This window comes from Neolamprologus multifasciatus, chromosome 14 (genome assembly GCF_963576455.1).
Source record: "Neolamprologus multifasciatus chromosome 14, fNeoMul1.2, whole genome shotgun sequence".
NCBI lineage: Eukaryota > Metazoa > Chordata > Actinopteri > Cichliformes > Cichlidae > Neolamprologus > Neolamprologus multifasciatus.
In genome coordinates, this window is record NC_140452.1 from 3,989,049 (window position 1) to 4,007,947 (window position 18,899).

The 18,899-nt window shown below is 41.1% G+C and overlaps 1 long non-coding RNA gene across 1 annotated transcript in view; it reads right to left on the minus strand.

The window, feature by feature from the left end:
* LOC146503267 (uncharacterized) overlaps positions 1–15,450 on the minus strand; it is a 131,373-nt gene extending 115,923 nt beyond the window's left edge. Inside the window, exon 1 of the long non-coding RNA XR_014868748.1 lies at positions 14,905–15,450. This is a non-coding gene — a long non-coding RNA (uncharacterized LOC146503267). The remainder of the gene's footprint in view (positions 1–14,904) is intronic.
* Positions 15,451–18,899: the final 3,449 nt, after the last annotated feature.

Here is an 18,899-nt window from a genome sequence, read left to right on the forward strand (position 1 = left end):
ATCAGGCATTTAACGAAATGTGACGTCTTTGTTTCAGAACTGTCAATGATTTTTAAAGCATTGTCAATTAAACATGACATTCGGTACAGATTCAGCATCTGTTCATTGTTTTGTTAGAGCCAGCTGCTGAATTTAACACCACTGTAAATTACCAGCACAACGTGAGAAGGAATTAAATATACAGATGTCATACTGGTGTTTTTACCCACAAATTGTAAATATATATTTTTACCCTGCAGCTGATCATCTTAATAAATACAGCCTATAAAATACAAAACAGTGAGCTGCTGGGTTGTACAATGATGCAACCCTACATATGACAGTAATGGAAGCTTTTTATGGAAGGGAGCAAAATGTTTGTGTTCTTGTGCAGCAACAAGGAGCTGAGGTCACAGTTATGGTTAATCATACTGGACCAAAACTCTGAATAGATAAATACTTTCATTTAACAGCACATTCAGCTTTAATCAAAGCCTTTGATTCTTTAAGTATCATTACTGTCCCAGCTGAGGCCACCAGCACGAGTCTTCAGGCTGTGCATCCCCTCTAAGAAAGCTTCTTCTACATGAGAGAAGATGAGACCCACAGTAACCCAAAGGAATTACTTCATCTCCATGCAGAGTAACACATCCTCATACATGGAAGTGCTGACTCTATTTCACACAGAGCTGCAAACTACAATGTGGTTTACACTCTGTGTGCTGCAAACCAGAAGCAGAAGGAATTTTTCACTTAAAGGGGACCTACTATGATCATTTCCAGCTCCGTATTTTTTTTCCGGTGTCTGCTAGAGTAGCCTTACACGACTCCCTGGTTCAGCAGCTGTTAAACGTCTGTGTAAAACAAACTGTTTTAGCTCCTCTTTCTTTAGGCCATCCTACAGAAACCTTCTGTTTAAGAGAAGCAGCCAATCTGAACTATACTGGCTTACACAGCATGGGAGAGGCATCTGTGCTCACAGCTACAGGATAGTTGTGCTGTGCAAGCAGACTTCTTATGCGCTACAGTTTATCCCAGGACTCATTGGACATGATTTTCAGTTCCCTCAGAAAGTTCACTCTTACGGAGCCCCGCAGAGGACATGGGAGAAAAAAAAAATTAAGACGGACTTTTGCGAGATCTCGCAAAACAAACTCGGGATCTCGCAAAACAAACTCGGGATCTTGCAAAACTTTTGCGAGATCTCGCAAAACTTTTGCAAGATTCTTCGGACTTTTGCGCAGTCCGAAGAATGCGGCTAAAACGTTTGCGAGATCTCGCAAAACTTTTGCGAGATCTCGCAAACGTTTTAGCCGCATTCTTCGGACGCTGGCTCGAAGCCGACCGGGAGGTCGAGGCACGATGTGCCGGGAAAGCGGTGTTCCTCCCGGCTGTAGTAGGTCTTGACCTCCCGTTAGTTCGAAGCTAAAACTTCGAGCTAAAACTGCGGCTAAAAGTTTTGCGAGATCCCGAGTTAGTTTTGCGAGATCTCGCAAAAGTCCGTCTTAAATTTTTTTTCTCCCATGTCCCTTGCGGGGCTCCGTACACTCTCATTTGAATATGTCCAGAATAATTTCACAGTCGTTATTGCTCCTGATTCCTTACAATATAACGTCACCAGCAGTTAGCCTAATGATACAAAAGAGCAGCGGTTATATCAGATATCCTTCCACAAGGAACACAATAACCGACTTTAATTGCTTCACTTGAAGCAGTGATTTACTCTCAGCCCAATTACTTCATGTATTGGCATGGAACATGCCCTCATACATGGAGGCACTGACTCTCATTCACATTTGTTTTACATGCAGTCCAGAATTGTCCCTGTGCGCATCACAAAGCAGTGTGTGATCAAGACAGGAGAGCATCATCTGCAAAAAGAAGAGCACTCCCCCCCTCGTATACATAATTCATTCATGTTTTTCTGCCCAACATGTTTGTTTTTTTTAATGGTTGTTTACTTGTTTAATTTTCCAGTCACTGGATACTGAATATGTTGCCAGTGCATTGTATGCTCTATATATGGTAACAATGTGTTTTATCTTCACACTCTGAAAGCCTGTGAACCTTTTAGTGCTTACTTCTGGATTCAGATGGGTCATGCTGTCCTTGGTTTGACGTCCCAGCGGGCAGGTCAGGGTTAGGCTGCTACTTCTGTCTCGCTATCTTTCATCCACGTTGTTGTCCACATGGTAGATGATCGACCTACATACAGTCTGCCTCTTACTTATGTTACATTAAATCCAACAGTGGAGCATTCGGTGCCACGACTGTGTTGTTTTTTAACATAGAAATACAAGTACGCAACACACTTAACCTGTTTGGAAGAGTGCTCTGTTGAAGGGTGAGCACATCTTAGTGAGTACATCACATATATCTAATGAAACATGATAATGGCGACAGATTTTCCAACAGTGAGTCTCATATTTAGAACTGAAATCCTACATGTGACCTAAAATGACCTCGAGAAGTTTATGAACTAAACTTTTGTAACAGTAAATTGGTAACGGAATAAAAGAGCCTCCTTTCCATCGTACATCTAACTAAAATTGGCCATTTGAGAAACAAATATGAGCATCACAAATTATAAGTATCACAATGAAGCATCGTGAGTTTGCAGCTGATGCCTTTTTGAAACAAATATTGCAGACTGACAGCACGATTTTGAGACGATGAACACACGTACGTTTGGATTTAAGAAACAGTGCGGCGTTTCTTTAAAAGAAAACCTTCAGCTGTTAAGCACCGTGGCTGGATCGATCATGCTTTGAGATGAGGTTGCACAGGGAACGTTTCACTGATAGAGGGAAGAATCTGCAAGCAAACCTCACACCATCTTTATGAAGCTAGAGAGGATGGCTTTTAAAACAAGGTAATGATGTTAAGCTCACCCTGAAACTCACAATCAAATGTCTCAAGTGGTCAAACTGAAAGGTTTGTGATGGCATTCACGACCCCATGAACCAACCAGCATAATGTGTACTTTGATACAGCAGTGGATACATAATGGCTTAAGAATGTCTCAACCTGATGGCTGAAGTCTGTTTTCAGAAAGAATGGGGGATGCTACCATATATAATTATATTATAATAACATATTATGTTATATAGTTTTATAATAGAGTAAAACATAATATTAGAACTCTAAGGTCATGAGGTACAGGGTTGGGTTAGGGTCAGTATAGCATCTGAATGTTGTTGTTTTAATGTCAGGTTTCATTTTAGTTTAGTTTTAGTTTTGTCATGTTCAGTTTATTTTCCACTTCCAGTTTTCCGTGCCAGCCTTTCTACCAGTGTATCATGCTCCAGTTCATCCCATGCATCATTAGTTAGACTAAGTTCAGCCGTGTACTCACCTGTTTCCAATTGCTGTCATCATTCAGCCTGTGTATTTAAGTTCCTCAGTTTCACCAGTTCATTGTTGCGTCATTGATGTTGTCACTGCTGTCAGTTCAGTCAGCCTGCCCTCTTCCCTGTTCTCTTCATCCTTTCACCCTCCACTCCAATAAACATCCTTAATCCTCACCACGAGTCCAGTGTTTGAGTCCCCTCTTCTCCACATCCACACAGCAACACCTGACATTTTACATGTGTTTCTGTTTCTGTACATACACCTAAATGGCCTTCGATCAAACCAAATGCACATTTTGTTCTAAATTTATTTTTTTAATTCAACAACTTAAAACAACACAAATAAGATGAAACCTGGCTACTGGATTAAACCCCCTTGCATGCTACTCTCTGCCGACTCTGACTTCCTCCCACGATCCAAAAACATGCATGCTAGGTTAAGTGGTGATTCTACGTTGCCATTAGGTGTGAATGTGAGTGTGAATAGCTGTCTACCTCTCTATGTTAGCCTTGTGATAGACTGGTGACTCGTCTAGCAAGTACCCCATCTCTCGCCCTTCGACAGCTGGGATGGTCTCCAGTTCCCCCGTGACCCTGGAGTGGATAAGCAGAAGAAAATGGTGATATTTGTTTTCTGTACCTGAAGCGCAGAGGAATCTTTAAGGAGTAGGAACGGTGTTTTTAACTCAATGTATATGCACAAGAAGGACTGGAAAGAAGAATGACATCCAGCAGACTCCTTGTGTTTTCTTAGTTTCAGTTTAACCCAAAGTGGCATTTCATCTTTGGGTAAGAATGCTGTTTGGATTAGCTGGTGGGCTGAAACCTATCTTAGCTGAAAATGAGTGAAAGTTAGAGTTTACCCTGGACTGAGAGACAGACAACCATCCACTGCTAAATCCAGTCAACACAAAGAAAGGAACACTAGGCTCCATCCATCCCTCCACCCGTCCATCCACCTGTCCATCCATCCGTCCATCCATCCATCCATCCACCTGTCCATCCATCCACCTGTCCGTCCATCCATCAATTTATCCATCCATCCATCCATCCATTTATCCATTTTCCATCCATCCATCCACCCGTCCATCCATCCATCCACCTGTCCGTCCATCCATCCATCCATCAATTTATCCATCCATCCACCTGTCCTTCCATCCATCCATCCATCCACCCGTCCGTCCATCCATCCACCCGTCCGTCCATCCATTCACCCGTCCATCCATCCATCCATCCGTCCGTCCATCCATCCATCCATCCATCCACCTGTCCGTCCGTCCATCCATCCATCCATCCGTCCGTCCATCCATCCACCTGTCCATCCATCCATAAATTTGTCCGTCCATCCATCCATCCATAAATTTGTCCGTCCGTCCATCCATCTTTCCATCCATCCATCCATCCATCCATCAATTTATCCATCCATCCACCCGTCCATCCACCTGTCCGTCCATCCATCCATCAATTTATCCATCCATCCACCTGTCCATCCATCCATCCATCCTTCCTTCCAGCTCTTCTGGTTTCACCCTTTTCATTAAAGTTTGGAACATATCCGCTGGGATTTGCTCCCATTCAGTCACAAAGGTGTCACTGAGTCACTCCAACTCTTAAGACCAGCATTCCAGTTCATTACAAAAGTGCTGAATTGGTTTGAGACCAGTAAAAATCTCCTTTTGAGTTTAGTAAAACAAATTTGTGTTACCCTCAGCTATGGAACATTTCAGAGCTAAGTAAACTGGCCAGTTCAAAATTAGGCTATTTTCATAGCTGCCACATTTATAAGGAAAAGTACCTGATTACTTGATGGTAACATCCCCGTGTTCATGTATTACTTTGTTTTGGAAGATTTATTAGACAAAACCGGACGCTAGCTGGTAGGAAACAAGAAGATGTAAAAGGAAGAAAGTAAATGTTGTACATATTCTGTGGGGAAAACGGCAGGTAACAAAAGACTAAAGACTAAAACAAAAGAAATACCATCCACAGGATATTAATGTGTGTATTCTTTAACTTGAACCAAGAACACAAACCTATGCCAGCAGAGATCCAGTTTTTCTATCTATCTATGGATCTGTCTTTTGTATGTGGATGCTGTATGGATTGTGTTGGCTGTCAAATCTCGTCTGTGTAATTAGTGCCTGCTGGCGATATTTGTGCTCTTCTTCCCTCTCATCCTCTCTCCCTCACTCTGAATTATCTGTGATGCCTCTCCTTCTCTCTCCCTCCACTCTACAAAGCAATAAAAGAGACGGGAGCGTGGGTGTCGATTGCTGCTTCACGTTGCTGCTCAGCTGACAGGCAGGAGAGGAAGAAAGCAAGGAGAGGAGGAGGAGGACAGAGGGAGACAGGAGGAGAGGCGATGAGATGGCGTATGAGAGAAGGAGGAAAGAGAGAGAGTAGGAGGGAAAGAGTGTTTTATGTCTGCAGCTGCTTGGGTGACAGAGAGGATGGAGAACAGAACAGAATGTACTCTGTGTGTTTGTGTGCATTCATGTGTGTATTTTGGTATACAGTATATGTGCTGCAGCTTGCGCACTCTGCGCATGTTGTTAGGTGCGTGCATGAGCTCCTGAATGCATTTGCATGGCCGAATGTGAAGAAGAGAATCCACGGAGAGAGATGAACAGGTTTGTTTTGATAGGGAGATGGAGGTAGCATTGACCTAAATACTAAAAGCATGTTTCACACAGAGGAAATGAGGCTCTTAAGCCCAACGATCTGCAGCAGCAGCACAGCTACTTGGCTAACTAGGGGAGATTTAATGACCCAAGAGAATACGATTAGAGAAAATAGTGAATTATATATGATGATTTGATACAGTTAAAAAACAATGCTGTGCTTTGTAACCCGAACTCATTTGTCCTAAATAGTGTAAAATGAATTGGAGCAAGTACAGCTCATGCACATCTGATCAGAATCAGCATGGCCGGTGCAGCTCCCCTTCTAAACGCAGATGTGCCGACCAGGCAAATTGCAGGTTTCTCGAGAATCGATCATCCAAATGCACACTTTCCCCCCACTGTGATTGACGTTTTGGGGGTTTTGGTCAGCGGCACTATTGCCAAAAGTGTTTCCATCTCTTACTGTGCACAATCAAGCACCTAGGCTGCAGACTGCTTCTACAAACGCTTGTGACAGAATGGGAATGTCTCACTAAATATTCCACAGTGACTGTTATAACAAAGTGGAAGTGATTAGGAATGACAGCAACTCAGCCACAAAGTGCTCGGCCACATGAAACCACAGAGACCGAAGGTCAGCAGACGCTGTGGTGCACAGAGGAGTATGCAGAGAGCTCCAGGAATGGGTTTCCATGGCCGAGCAGCCGCATCCAAGCCAAGCCTGCATTTGTCTTCCCAGAGGGCTGTTATCTCTGCTACATGGGTTTTCAGCACCTAGTAAACAGATGCCCTTCCTGTTCAGGGTAGCAGTTATTGAATTGCTCAGGAGTTTAATTTAATCTGATTAGAATCAGAATATTAAGCTCTATGTAGAGTGTGTGTGTGTGTGTGTCTACTATTGCTTTATGTCATTATCTGTACAGTAAGCAACCATGGGGGATTAGGGTTATTTTTTTTATTATATTTTTATTGAAAATTATTATTATTTAGTCACAAAACTTTTTCTTAGTCCTTTTACTTTTCATTCAGATAACAAAATGTGAACTCGGTGGCTTGACAGTGTATACATAATGCAGCATGTTTAACTTATTTACATAAAGTACATTCAATACATTCAACAATATTTTGTAGAATTTGTCTTTTCGAATTTTTAAGGAGAATGTCAATTTTTCCATTTCAAAACATCTCAAAAAACACATTAACTCAATCCTCAAGTGTTGGTGGGGAAAGAATTGGGGTTAATAGAAAGAAATCTGCTAAATTATGAGAACAACTCACCCAAAGAACTTCCCACTTGACATCACACCTCCTCAGGTCCTCGTGAAACCCCCACCGAGTGTGAAACAGATCAGATGCGCAGCAGAGAAAATTCAAGAACACAAAAAATGAGATGCCCTTTTGTCAGTCTGATTTGCAACATCATATTTAATTATGAAACAGAGCTATTCTGAAAGTGTTTAGCATATAGTGCTAAGAGTACAAATATTTTGCTAAAAAAACCCAACTACTGTAAATTGATGTGATTCCCAATGAGACGAGAATATTCCTCTGATTCGAAGATTAAACAAACCATTTAAAAAGCAAGTTGATTATCAGACAAATGTGTGTGAAAAACATTAATAACAGTCAGAGTTCCAGATTCGTTTGTAGATCATTGGCTCTTGTATGGAAGTGTTCGCGCATAAATTAACATAAGATAACGTGTTTCTCTGTTTTTATGTTTGGACACGTTCACTTGTCCTTAATCTGTGGTTTTATCCAAACTGGGAAGCAATTTGTAGCCGTGTGCTTTTTCACTATACAAGCAGAAGTTACTATTAATTATGTGTTTTATCATTAAAGCTTTGCTGAAGGAGGCAAACAGGTGGATGATGAAAGATTTTTAATGAATCTGGACCACAACAACAAAATGTTGTGTTATTAAACAATTTTCGGTCTTGTTTGAAAAATCACTGTCGTTTCCCAGAAATAGCAAAAAAATAAGACCTGCCACTCTGTGAGTTCTATGCTCACAGATTCATGTTTGGGTGAATGTTACATATAACAATAAAAGTATATGAAATGAACTCATGTTACAGAATCGGTGCAATGAACCCCTGGTGTCAGATTCTATTATTAAAGCAGTGGAGCAACTGCTCTGGGTAGCTTGCTGCATGCTGTGTACATAATGTAAAGGATAAAGTACACACACACACACACACATTATATAATAAATAGAAGGCTGTTGTTTGTTTAGGGAGGTTGGCTAAATCACAGCTTCACCTCCTCCACCTCCAGGGTTACCCTTACCAAAGCACTCCATCATCCTCCTCCTGGTACCTTCCCAGTTATCTGTGCAGCAGGTGTGAAACTGTGCAAAGTTGAGCCACAGCGGTGCTGCGTGCTCAGCAAAAAACCTCGACAGATAAATTTAGCTTAGGAAAGGGGACAAAGAAAGTAGTAAGCTTTTTATTAAGCAGTTCTGATATCTCTTACTGTGCTCTGCTGTCCACAGTGCGCCCAGGACACAGAAACAGAAGCACGCAGTCATTTACATTTAACTAACTTACTGAGATATCAGAGGAAAAAAAAAAACAAATCCTCTGAGCTTTAAAGGTCTTTTTAACAAATTATTCATATTGCATTTATATATTAATGCAGCAAAATCACAAAAACAGTTTACAAAACATTTTTTCTTCCAATCCTTGTGTGAATTATTGATTTCCTTATTAAAGCAGCACAATAAATCATGTCAGGCGTGTGGTCGTGCACGTTCGTCTCGCTATAAAACAAAGCTGTTTTAGTTTGACGCCTGATCTCACCAAAGAAACCAGAACTTAAACTGTGTGTAACGAACGAGTATATTCTGTTGTTCGGTTTGTCCTGTGGTCTCACTGATAGTGAATAGTAGAAATCGATGAATGTTTTACCCTTAAAATATGTTTATTTCAGTCCAAATTTCACTGGTGTCAGTCGGGGGACGACTGAGCTGTAAGACAAGGAAAGGGCAGAGATGCAATCACATATTGCACAAAGGGAAAATATGCTCTTTAAGAAGCACTGATCTGTAGCAGCAGCTCTGACTCACTGACCTCAGGACTCTGAGGGCCACTGAAGAATTTCTGTCAAATGCTTTCTACAAATGCCATGAATTATACATTTTGTTATTTGATGCACTCCCTAGCAAAGTAAACAGATGCTGCAGGGCGCTAACACAAATGAATCCAAACAAATGGAAAGTCACAGAGAGCTAATGGTGTGTGTGCGCTGTTTGTGAAGTGTTTTTCATTTCTTTGCACATGTGCATCCCACTGAAAGTGTGTGAGAGTGTGTCTGTGAGAGTGTGTGACTGTGGCTCCTCTGCAGAGTTCCAGCCTTATATGAAAAACATTTTATGTGCAGATTTATTGAAGCTCATCATTTTCTTATTTATGAGAAACAGTATTTACTGAGGGGCAGACAGACCCGATATCAGCAGTGTGTGTGTGTGTGTGTGTGTCTGAATGAATGCATATACCTATTGATTTCTTGTATAATACAATCTTCAGATCAGACTGAGACGACTACGTACTAAAAATGATGTATGAAATATACTGCTGGACATAGTTTCTCCTTAAACAGTTTGATCAGTCAGCAGCATCTGAGAAACACCAGAGAGTTTCTCAGGACCCAACACTGCAGACACACACACACACACACACACACAGTCAGCGTGAAACTTTATTGAAAATCAGCCTGCCTAAAGCTAACACCGAACCACCGATACACTGATGGGGCACACTGCTCGCTGGAGCCCAGGCATGATCCATTCAAGCCTTTTGTTGACAGACTGTTAATCCGAAATACATTACTTCATGCTGCAAGTTTCCATCCGAACCACCTCAAAAAAAGCCAACCTGTTAGCCCACGGAGATTATTAGATTCAAACATTTTTGTGAAATTCCAGAGAAAGACAATGAGGGCAAAGAAGAGATGTTGAACAAATTTAAAGAAAAACAGAGGACTGGTTAAGATCTGCAGAACAGAAGGTGAATTCTGTAAGCAGGAAACTAAGAAATCTGCCAAACTTAAACCTAACCTTGTCTTTTGTGCAACCTTCACACCAAAAACCAGCAACATGAAAGAGATAATTTGAAAACATTGGTACATCCTTCAAAATGACCCAAACTTATTAGGGACCTTCAAAGAACCACCTATGATAACCTACAGGAGAGGAAAAAATAGTAGAGATAGGCTTGTTAGAGCTTCCCAGGACCCTGATACTCCAGATAAAACCCTGATAAGCCATAACCTACAAGGTCATTTGAAATGTGGGTCATCGGCTCATCACTAACCTATCTGGGAAAACACATTTGGGGCCATCATGGAAACTGAGGACAAAAGTAGCTGGGTCCCAAGTGGGCCCCAACCATCGGACCCGCTTCTACCCATCTGGGCCCCACACTCATTTGTTAGCTGGGCCTGATTTGGGGCCCATCTGGGTCCCATCATTAATCCATCTGGGCAAACACATTTAGGGCCACCATTAAAACTGAGGACAAAATTAGCAAAATTACCCCAGCTGGGTTTCCCAAGTAGGCCCCAAATATTAGCCCTGCTACTCCCTATTTGGGCCCCAGATATGTGTGTTGAAAGGGAATTGTCAATACACCGTAAAGTTATTCAAAGATCATATCAGTGACAAACCATTGCCATTAAGAGCTTTATTACATGCAAGCTAAAAATCTACGGTAACCTACATGATGCAGTCACCATGCAATAAAATATATACAGGAGAAAAATCCCGCCCTCTGAAAGATTGAATTAATGAACACAGAAGTGCGATCAAGAGAAATGATCTAACCAGTCCTGTTGCAATGATAAACACCATAATTCACCTTTAAAGCCATTAAAGTCAGCCAAAGTCTTCCCCTAGGCAACATCATTAGAAGACATAGCATACATTTTCACTGCTATGCAGATGACACCCAGCTCTATCTGTCCATGAAGCCAGATAACACACACCAATTAGTTAAACTGCAGGAATGTCTTAAAGACATAAAGACTTGGATGGCCACTAACTTTCTGCTTCTTAACTCAGATAAAACTGAGGTCATTGTACTCGGCGCTGAAAAGCTTAGAAATATGGTATCTAACCAGATTCTTACTCTGGATGGCATTACCTTGGCCTCCAGTAACGCTGTGAGGAACCTTGGAGTCATTTTTGACCAGGATATGTCCTTCAACGCACATATTAAACAAATATGTAAGACTGCGTTCTTCCATTTGCGCAACATCTCTAAAATTAGAAATATCCTGTCTCAGAGTGACGCTGAAAAACTAGTTCATGCATTTATTACTTCCAGGCTAGACTACTGCAATTCATTATTATCAGGATGTCCAAAAAACTCCCTGAAAATCCTTCAGCTAATCGAAAATGCTGCAGCAAGAGTCCTGACAGGGACTAGAAAGAGAGAGCATATTTCTCCTGTTTTGGCTTCCCTTCATTGGCTTCCTGTTAAATCCAGAATTGAATTCAAAATCCTGCTCCTCACATACAAGGTCTTAAATAATCAGGCCCCATCTTATCTTAATGACCTTGTAGTACCATATCACCCTATTAGAGCACTTCGCTCTCGCTCTGCAGGCCTACTTGTTGTTCCTAGAGTATTTAAAAGTAGAATGGGAGGGAGAGCCTTCAGTTTTCAGGCCCCTCTTCTGTGGAACCAGCTTCCAGTTTGGATTCAGGAGACAGACACTATCTCTACTTTTAAGATTAGGCTTAAAACCTTCCTTTTTGCTAAAGCATATAGTTAGGGCTGGACCAGGTGACCCTGAATCCTCCCTTAGTTATGCTGCAATAGATGTAGGCTGCCGGGGGATTCCCATGATGCATTGAGTTTTTCCTTTCCAGTCACCTTTCTCACTCACTATGTATTAACAGACCTCTCTGTATTGAATCATATCTGTTATTAATCTCTGTCTCTCTTCCACAGCATGTCTTTATCCTGTCTTCCTTCTCTCACCCCAACCGGTCGCAGCAGATGGCCGCCCCTCCCTGAGCCTGGTTCTGCCGGAGGTTTCTTCCTGTTAAAAGGGAGTTTTTCCTTCCCACTGTCGCCAAAGTGCTGCTCATAGGGGGTCATATGATTGTTGGGTTTTTCTCTGTATCTATGAAGCGCCTTGAGGCGACATTTGTTGTGATTTGGCGCTATATAAATAAAATTGAATTGAATTGAATTGAATTCAAAGAGGTGGTGATGGTAATTCTATCCAGATAAAAAGGGAATAAATTTGGATATTTTTGATCCGTTTACATGCTAGAAGTATGAATGAGGATTTTTCTATCAATGATTTTATCACTTCTAACCTGTTATTTTGCCTTGTCCCTTATTTTTGCATGGGTAATATTTATTTATTTATTTATTTATGTTCTCAGCACAAAAGAGAAACATTCGAGACTACTCGTTTTATGAGTCCGCATCCTAGAGACATAAATCAGGACCTTTTCACAAACGTGGATCCGTATAAGGTGTCTTCTTGTTTTCCCATCACACTGATGTACTGACTTTAATTTTTCTTTTCTGTATTATTCCAACATTCTTTCTGTTTGTGTTTTTCTCGCATGCATTATGTTAAGATAGGTGGGGATTGTGGTCCCCCCCCCTGTTTTTATCGTTAATGGTCTAGTCCAGTATTCACTTTGGCTGTGTCTTAACCAATTAACCAATTAACCAATACCAACCTGTTATATGTCAGCTGGTTTACCTACGAAGGTGTGATTGGTTCATTTGATTTATTTTTCTGTTTCCTGTACTTTATTTCAACACAAATTGGTTTATATGTTATTATGACCCTGATGAGGGTCACATGCTGCACACGTTGGTCAGGTAATAAAGTCGTTCCTCTTTACCATTAAGTGTTGCTGGAGTTCCTGTGTTGTTAGTTGGACTGTTAATTCATTAATGAAACTACCAGCTGCTGCCCAGTTATTTGACTTGCAGATAGATTAGCCGCAAAGGTCTTCCTCGAAGCTCGAAGCCGGCCACTTGGTCTTTCTTATTTTTGAATTTCATGGTACTTTTCTACTCTTATGAAGACTATTCCGAATCAGAATCAGAAACTTTATTGTCATTGTCACAGGTACAACGAAATTAAGAATGGTCCCCGATCATTGCATCATCCCTAGCAATATCAAAATATAAATAAAACTAGGGATGCACCGATACCGATGCTGGTATCGGGTATCGGGGCGGATACTGTAAAATGTGTGTGTACTCATACTCGTAAAAGTTAACTGATACCATGAACCGATACAAACTTATTTCATTAATCAGAGGGTGGCTTGTCATTTCTATTGTAGTTTTTTAGATTGGCCACTAGGGGGCCGATTATTATTTTATTTATTATTTATTTTATAATAATTATTTTGTTTGTTTGTTTACAATATGGACACTCCGCAATAATTTAAAAGTTTAATTTATTCGCAAACCTAATTTTTATTTATTTTATTCTCAAACAGAAGTGTTTATTTATTATTCTGAAAGCTCGAGACAGTGCCAATAGTTCAGTGATATTTTGTTAAATTACAATGTGGAGACTCTGCAATAATTTAACAGAAGTGCTTATTTTTCACTTGAAATTATTTTGTGGTCATTTTTATTAAGATTTTATTTTTTATCGACAGGGAATATAATAAAACCTGTCTTCCAATTAATTGTATTTGTGTGCGTGTGTGTGGTAGAAGTATCGTTTTTTGTACTCTGTATCGGCAAGTACTCAGATCCAAGTATCGGTATCGTATCGGTTTGAAAAAATTGGTATCGTTGCATCCCTAAATAAAACAATAAAATTAAATAAATAAAATGTAATACTTAAAATACTAATAAGACATAACAGTAAACATTCACAGACATTCCCACATACATGCTTCAGACCGTGCATAGATTAACACAAGAGTGGCGTGATGGACATTTTTTTGTAGTATTCAGATGTGTTATTGCAGTTGGATAACAGCTGTGTTTGAGTCTATTAGTCCTTGCGCTGATTGCCCTGTACCGTCTGCCTGAGGGCAACAGTTCAAACAGGGAGTGGCCAGGATGTAAGGTGTCTTTTATGATGTTTTCATCCTCACACACATTCACAGACCACACTATTCTGTGGCTTTAAGCATTTGTTAATCTACATAACAGTTTGGAGGTCAGCATCTTGCTCATGGACACTTTAACACAAACCACTTACTATTGACCTGCTGATTAGAAGACCTTGCTCTGTCTCTGTGGGCTTTCATGGTCACACTACAAACAGTCTTCTAACATTTTCTGTTACAAATGACTTAAATATGTGACATTTTTCTTCTTTTCTACTTAAAAGCTGATTAAACTGAGTAAAAGCCTTCAATGTGAGTGTGTAAGTAACACCAAATAAACTTTAGCTTAGCCAAGCTGAGGCCTCTTTTCACAGCAGAAACATTTAGTCTGATCAGATTGGATTTGTCCTGAGTTCCTCTCATTTCCTGCCCTCGTACCAACATACAGGCAAAGTTGTCCCCTCATTCATGCACCTTTACTTTGTAACAGCCACCAAACCATCAAACATGGTTGAAACATCAAGATTATCTCACTGGTCAAACTGGTTGTGGTGTGACAGCAAAAACCGTCGGTGGTTTCTGACAGAGCAAGAAATGCTGGTATAAAAACATTTGATCAACAGGAGCTAGCATGGTGTCACAGAGGTTAGCACTAGCGCTAAAGCAGCTAGCATAACTGGCGATTCTACACTGGCTGTAGGTGTGAATCTTGTGATGCATTACATGAGTAGAGCTGTTTATGCAATAATCTACTTTAATTTACTTATTCAGCAACTTTCCAATCTCCACTAAAAACATCAGCATCAGATCAAAAAGGACAAATTCCAACACGTTCTCACTCCCAAAGCGTCACATTTTAGGCTAGGTGACAAATCGTCAACATATTACATTTTCGGCTACCCACCACGTTCCCAGTGTTGCCAACTCCTCAGTAAGGAAAATCGCTATTGGCTGTCCTAAAAGTTGCTAGAAGTCGCTAAATGACGTCATCACCTAATTTGCATAATTGGTCATGCTAATGTAATTGTAATCTATGTTGTTGGAGAGAGAAATAACATCGTGGAAGTGAGTAAAAAACGTCCTAAATGCATTTAGAATTTATTTAGAACTACAAATTTAATTTATTTTAGCAATTATTGTTATTTTAATGTCACAATTCCAACCCTGCTCCTTTACCCGGGCTTGGACCGGCAAAAGTGACCCGAAATAGGCACTCTGGTGGAGTTACTTTGTGTGTGTGTGTTTATAAGTAGTTTTAAACCTTGTGATCCACAAAACAGCATAAGAGTAAAAGAAGAACTGACTGCGTTACAGCACCCGCTGCTTGTTGAGAGTAAAAGCGATATGCGCTTTCACGTCTTTTTTTAGCTACTTTCTTTTTAGAAAAAAAGTCACTAGGGGGTCTGAAAACTCGCTAAATATAGCGACAAAGTCGCTAAGTTGGCAACACTGCACGTTCCTAAATGACGACCTCGGAAAAATGAGGAAATATGAGAACCGTATGGACTCAATCTACACATGTTTGCTCTTTTTCTTCAAATCACTTAGAAACACGCTATTTAACGTCATTAAAGTCCTGGTTAAGATCAGGAAAAAGGTTATGGTTAGGGCTAGGGATAAGGTTAGGTTTAGGGCTGGAATACAGGGCTGGAACGTCTATTACCGCGGGAGTGTCATTGCACTGGATTTCGGCCATAACCCGCCGCGTACCATAAGAACGCCGAAGGTCTCCTTTCGCGTTCCTCAGGAACGCCGCGGGGCGTGACAAAACGTCGGCATGTTACGCCTCGGGAGTGAGAACGGGCTGCAAATTCATACATTATAATAAATAAGAGGTCATTTTATTAGATGGGATTTTGTTGAAAGAAATGATGCATTCTCATATCATTGGTAGAAAACTGATTTGACTTATTACCTGTTAAAATAACCACAACATAATAATAATAATAATACGCAGCATCCTTTCAGAAGACTGGACTAATTATATCCTTAATGTTATTTGAAAAAGAGGCAGAGAAAAGCACTGGCATCACACTATAGGCAGCAGACCTCCTGGCCACAGACAGGAAGAATCAGACTGTCATTGATGAGAAGAGTCCTGATTACCTCCACACATCCAGAGGTGCCCACTCTGTTTTCTCCCATTCTGCTGTGATGTGGAGGTGGGTGGTGCTGATGCAACAACTTTTTGTTGAGCCCTCTGGAGGTGTTTAACTTTACATCCCACTACCCTCCCACCTTTAGTCTGAAATCCTAGATATAATTCAGTGTAGTCACTTCCTGTTAACGTGAGTCCGCGCTTAAAGCTTCCTGACACTGAATCGTGGGACCAGCGTGGGATGACCCTGTTCTCCCATTGCTGTTTGTTCCCATGGTTAGGAGACAAGCATTGATTACTCTTGCATCATTCTGCTTTTTTTTTCTAACGAAGCCAAATATGATTCTTCTGCACAGCATGTTAGCTGAAATTAAAGACGAGTACGCCGTCTCCTTTGAATTAAAAAAAAATGCAAAACTCAAAGTGCAGGACATTGATTTGGATCAATATGCGTCAGTTTATAAAGAGATGATAAATACATCACACATTCATCTGGTAAACTGGGAAATCTGTCTGACATGTGACAATGGTCTGGCTTTGAAAATGTTGGAATCTTATTTCCAAACTGTTTTTTTTTTTGCTCTGCAGCACATGGACGTCCTCTGATTTTGTCACCGTCTGATGACCCAGTGTTCGAGTTTTTTTATTTTGTTTATATTCCTTGGTTTGGCGTCAGTCATGGTTTTGGTTCACTTGATTGTGTTCTGCTCCTGTTACATTTGTAGTTCTAGCTAGATTCGGTCACCGTGTCTTCCCCGTGTTCCACGTTTCATGTCCAGTCAGTCTTGTCTCGGTTTGTGTGTCTCCTGTGTCCCGACTATGCTCCCTCTGTCTCCCCCGTCAGTCATGTCTCAGTGTCAAGTCCATGTCTCTGTGTGTGCGTTGTGTTCTCTTTGTTTTGCTTCCCTTTGTCTTGTTATGTCAGATTGCTCCCAGGTTTTCCCCATCCTCATGTTATCCTGCCTGTGTACTTTAGTCCTCACTAGGGATGGGTATCGTTTAGGTTTTATCCGATACTGGTGCCAAACCGGTACTTTTGAAACGGTGCCGGTGCTTAAACGGTGCTCAAACCGGTGCTTAAAGAATGGAAAACACAAAATTGGTCCAAAAACCTCTCATGTTCAGCTGTTTTTTGTAAAAAGATAATAATGTTAGCCTTTTCTGCAGCTATGGGGCATATATGGTATCACTCTTGGCTGGAAGCAGCTTAAACAATGGAAAAAACACAAACTTTGTCCAAAAACCTCTCATGTTTAACTGTTTTCCACTTTTTCTTTGGTCATTTTAGCCTTTTTGGCCAGGGTGAAGGGAGTATCTGCCATCAAACAAGAAGACAGTCGCATGTAGCTATGATGATGTTTGCTAGTTCACCTTACGTGCATTAATGTAATAACGTGGTTAGCCTACTCAACGTAAATTACACACGAACAACATTAAGCTACTCACGCAGAGAAGAACGGCTGCTGCTGCCATCATCATCCTCATCATTTCTGCTACACTGGCAGGGCTAGGGGCCAGGACTCTCCTCTTCGGGTTTTTGGGGGATGTTGCTAACTCCGGGTCCGATAACAGGCACCACACCCGCAGTAGATGTGCTCGGTGTGAGGTCTCGCAGCAAGCTATCAAATACGGCGCATTTCTCGGCTTTAAAAAAAACCGCTATGCGTCGCCAGGTGTTTCATCAGATTTGAGGTGTTACCTCCTTTGACAGTATCACAGTATCAGCTTAAAGCACTTGTTGCAGCTGCTGAGTTTGCATATTTTGCTGTGAAGTACAGCCAGACTTTGACCGCTTCGTCTTGGGCATTTTTAATCTGTAGCTCTGCTCTAAAAGAACGTACGTACCTGGACCCGCCTACTATCTCGGAAACGTAAAATGATTGGCTAGAATCTAAAGTGTATCACAGATTAGGAAAAAAAAAAGCACCGAAATAAAGCACCGAAATGTGCGCTGCTTTTCGGTCTGGTTACTACCGTTTATGTCGGATGGCACCGGACACCGGTACCCATCCCTAGTCCTCAGTCTTCCCCACGTTAGCTGTGTGTCATCTGTAGTTCCATGTTCCTCAGTCTTGTCAAATCAAGTCTCTTTCAGTCAGGAGTTTCTTAGTCCTGCTTTATGTTTCTTTGTTTCTTTAGTATTCATTTATTTAGTTTTTAGTCTGTATTTTCCAGCTGCTGCCTTTAGTTAAACTTTCTGTCTTCGAGTCCAGTGCTTGGGTCCTAACCTGGCCTGCCACACAGCTTATCATGACATTTACTGCTAATGCACTTAAGGTCTCACATAAATGTTCCCGTGTGGACTTTTATACAGTATTTATATGTATTTATACTGGTATGCCTTCAGTCTAACAAGGTTTAAAAGTCAGTAACTCAGAGTCACGGAGAAAGAAACATTTCTTTCCTGACTCTGCAGCTCTCTAAAGACAACATTCAGCTGTATTTGTTGCCTGTGTAACTTCCATCCATCCATTTTCTTCCACTTATCCAATTCAGGGTCACGGGGGGCTGGAGCCTTTGCTGGCTGTCTTAGGGCGAGAGGCGAGGTACACCCTGGACAGGTCGCCAGTCTGTCACAGGGCTAACACAGAGACAGACAACCATTCACACCTAACCCCACTAACTGCATGTCTTTGGACTGTGGACAGACCCCACACAAACCCGAGGAGAAAGATCCTGGTGGCATTGAATTCATGGCCGTGCTTCTGCGTAACTTGGATGTTAATATCAAAAAGTTTCAACAAAGTAACAATTACAATCTTACATCCATCAATCCAAAGTTCTTCCATTGAACCAGTTCA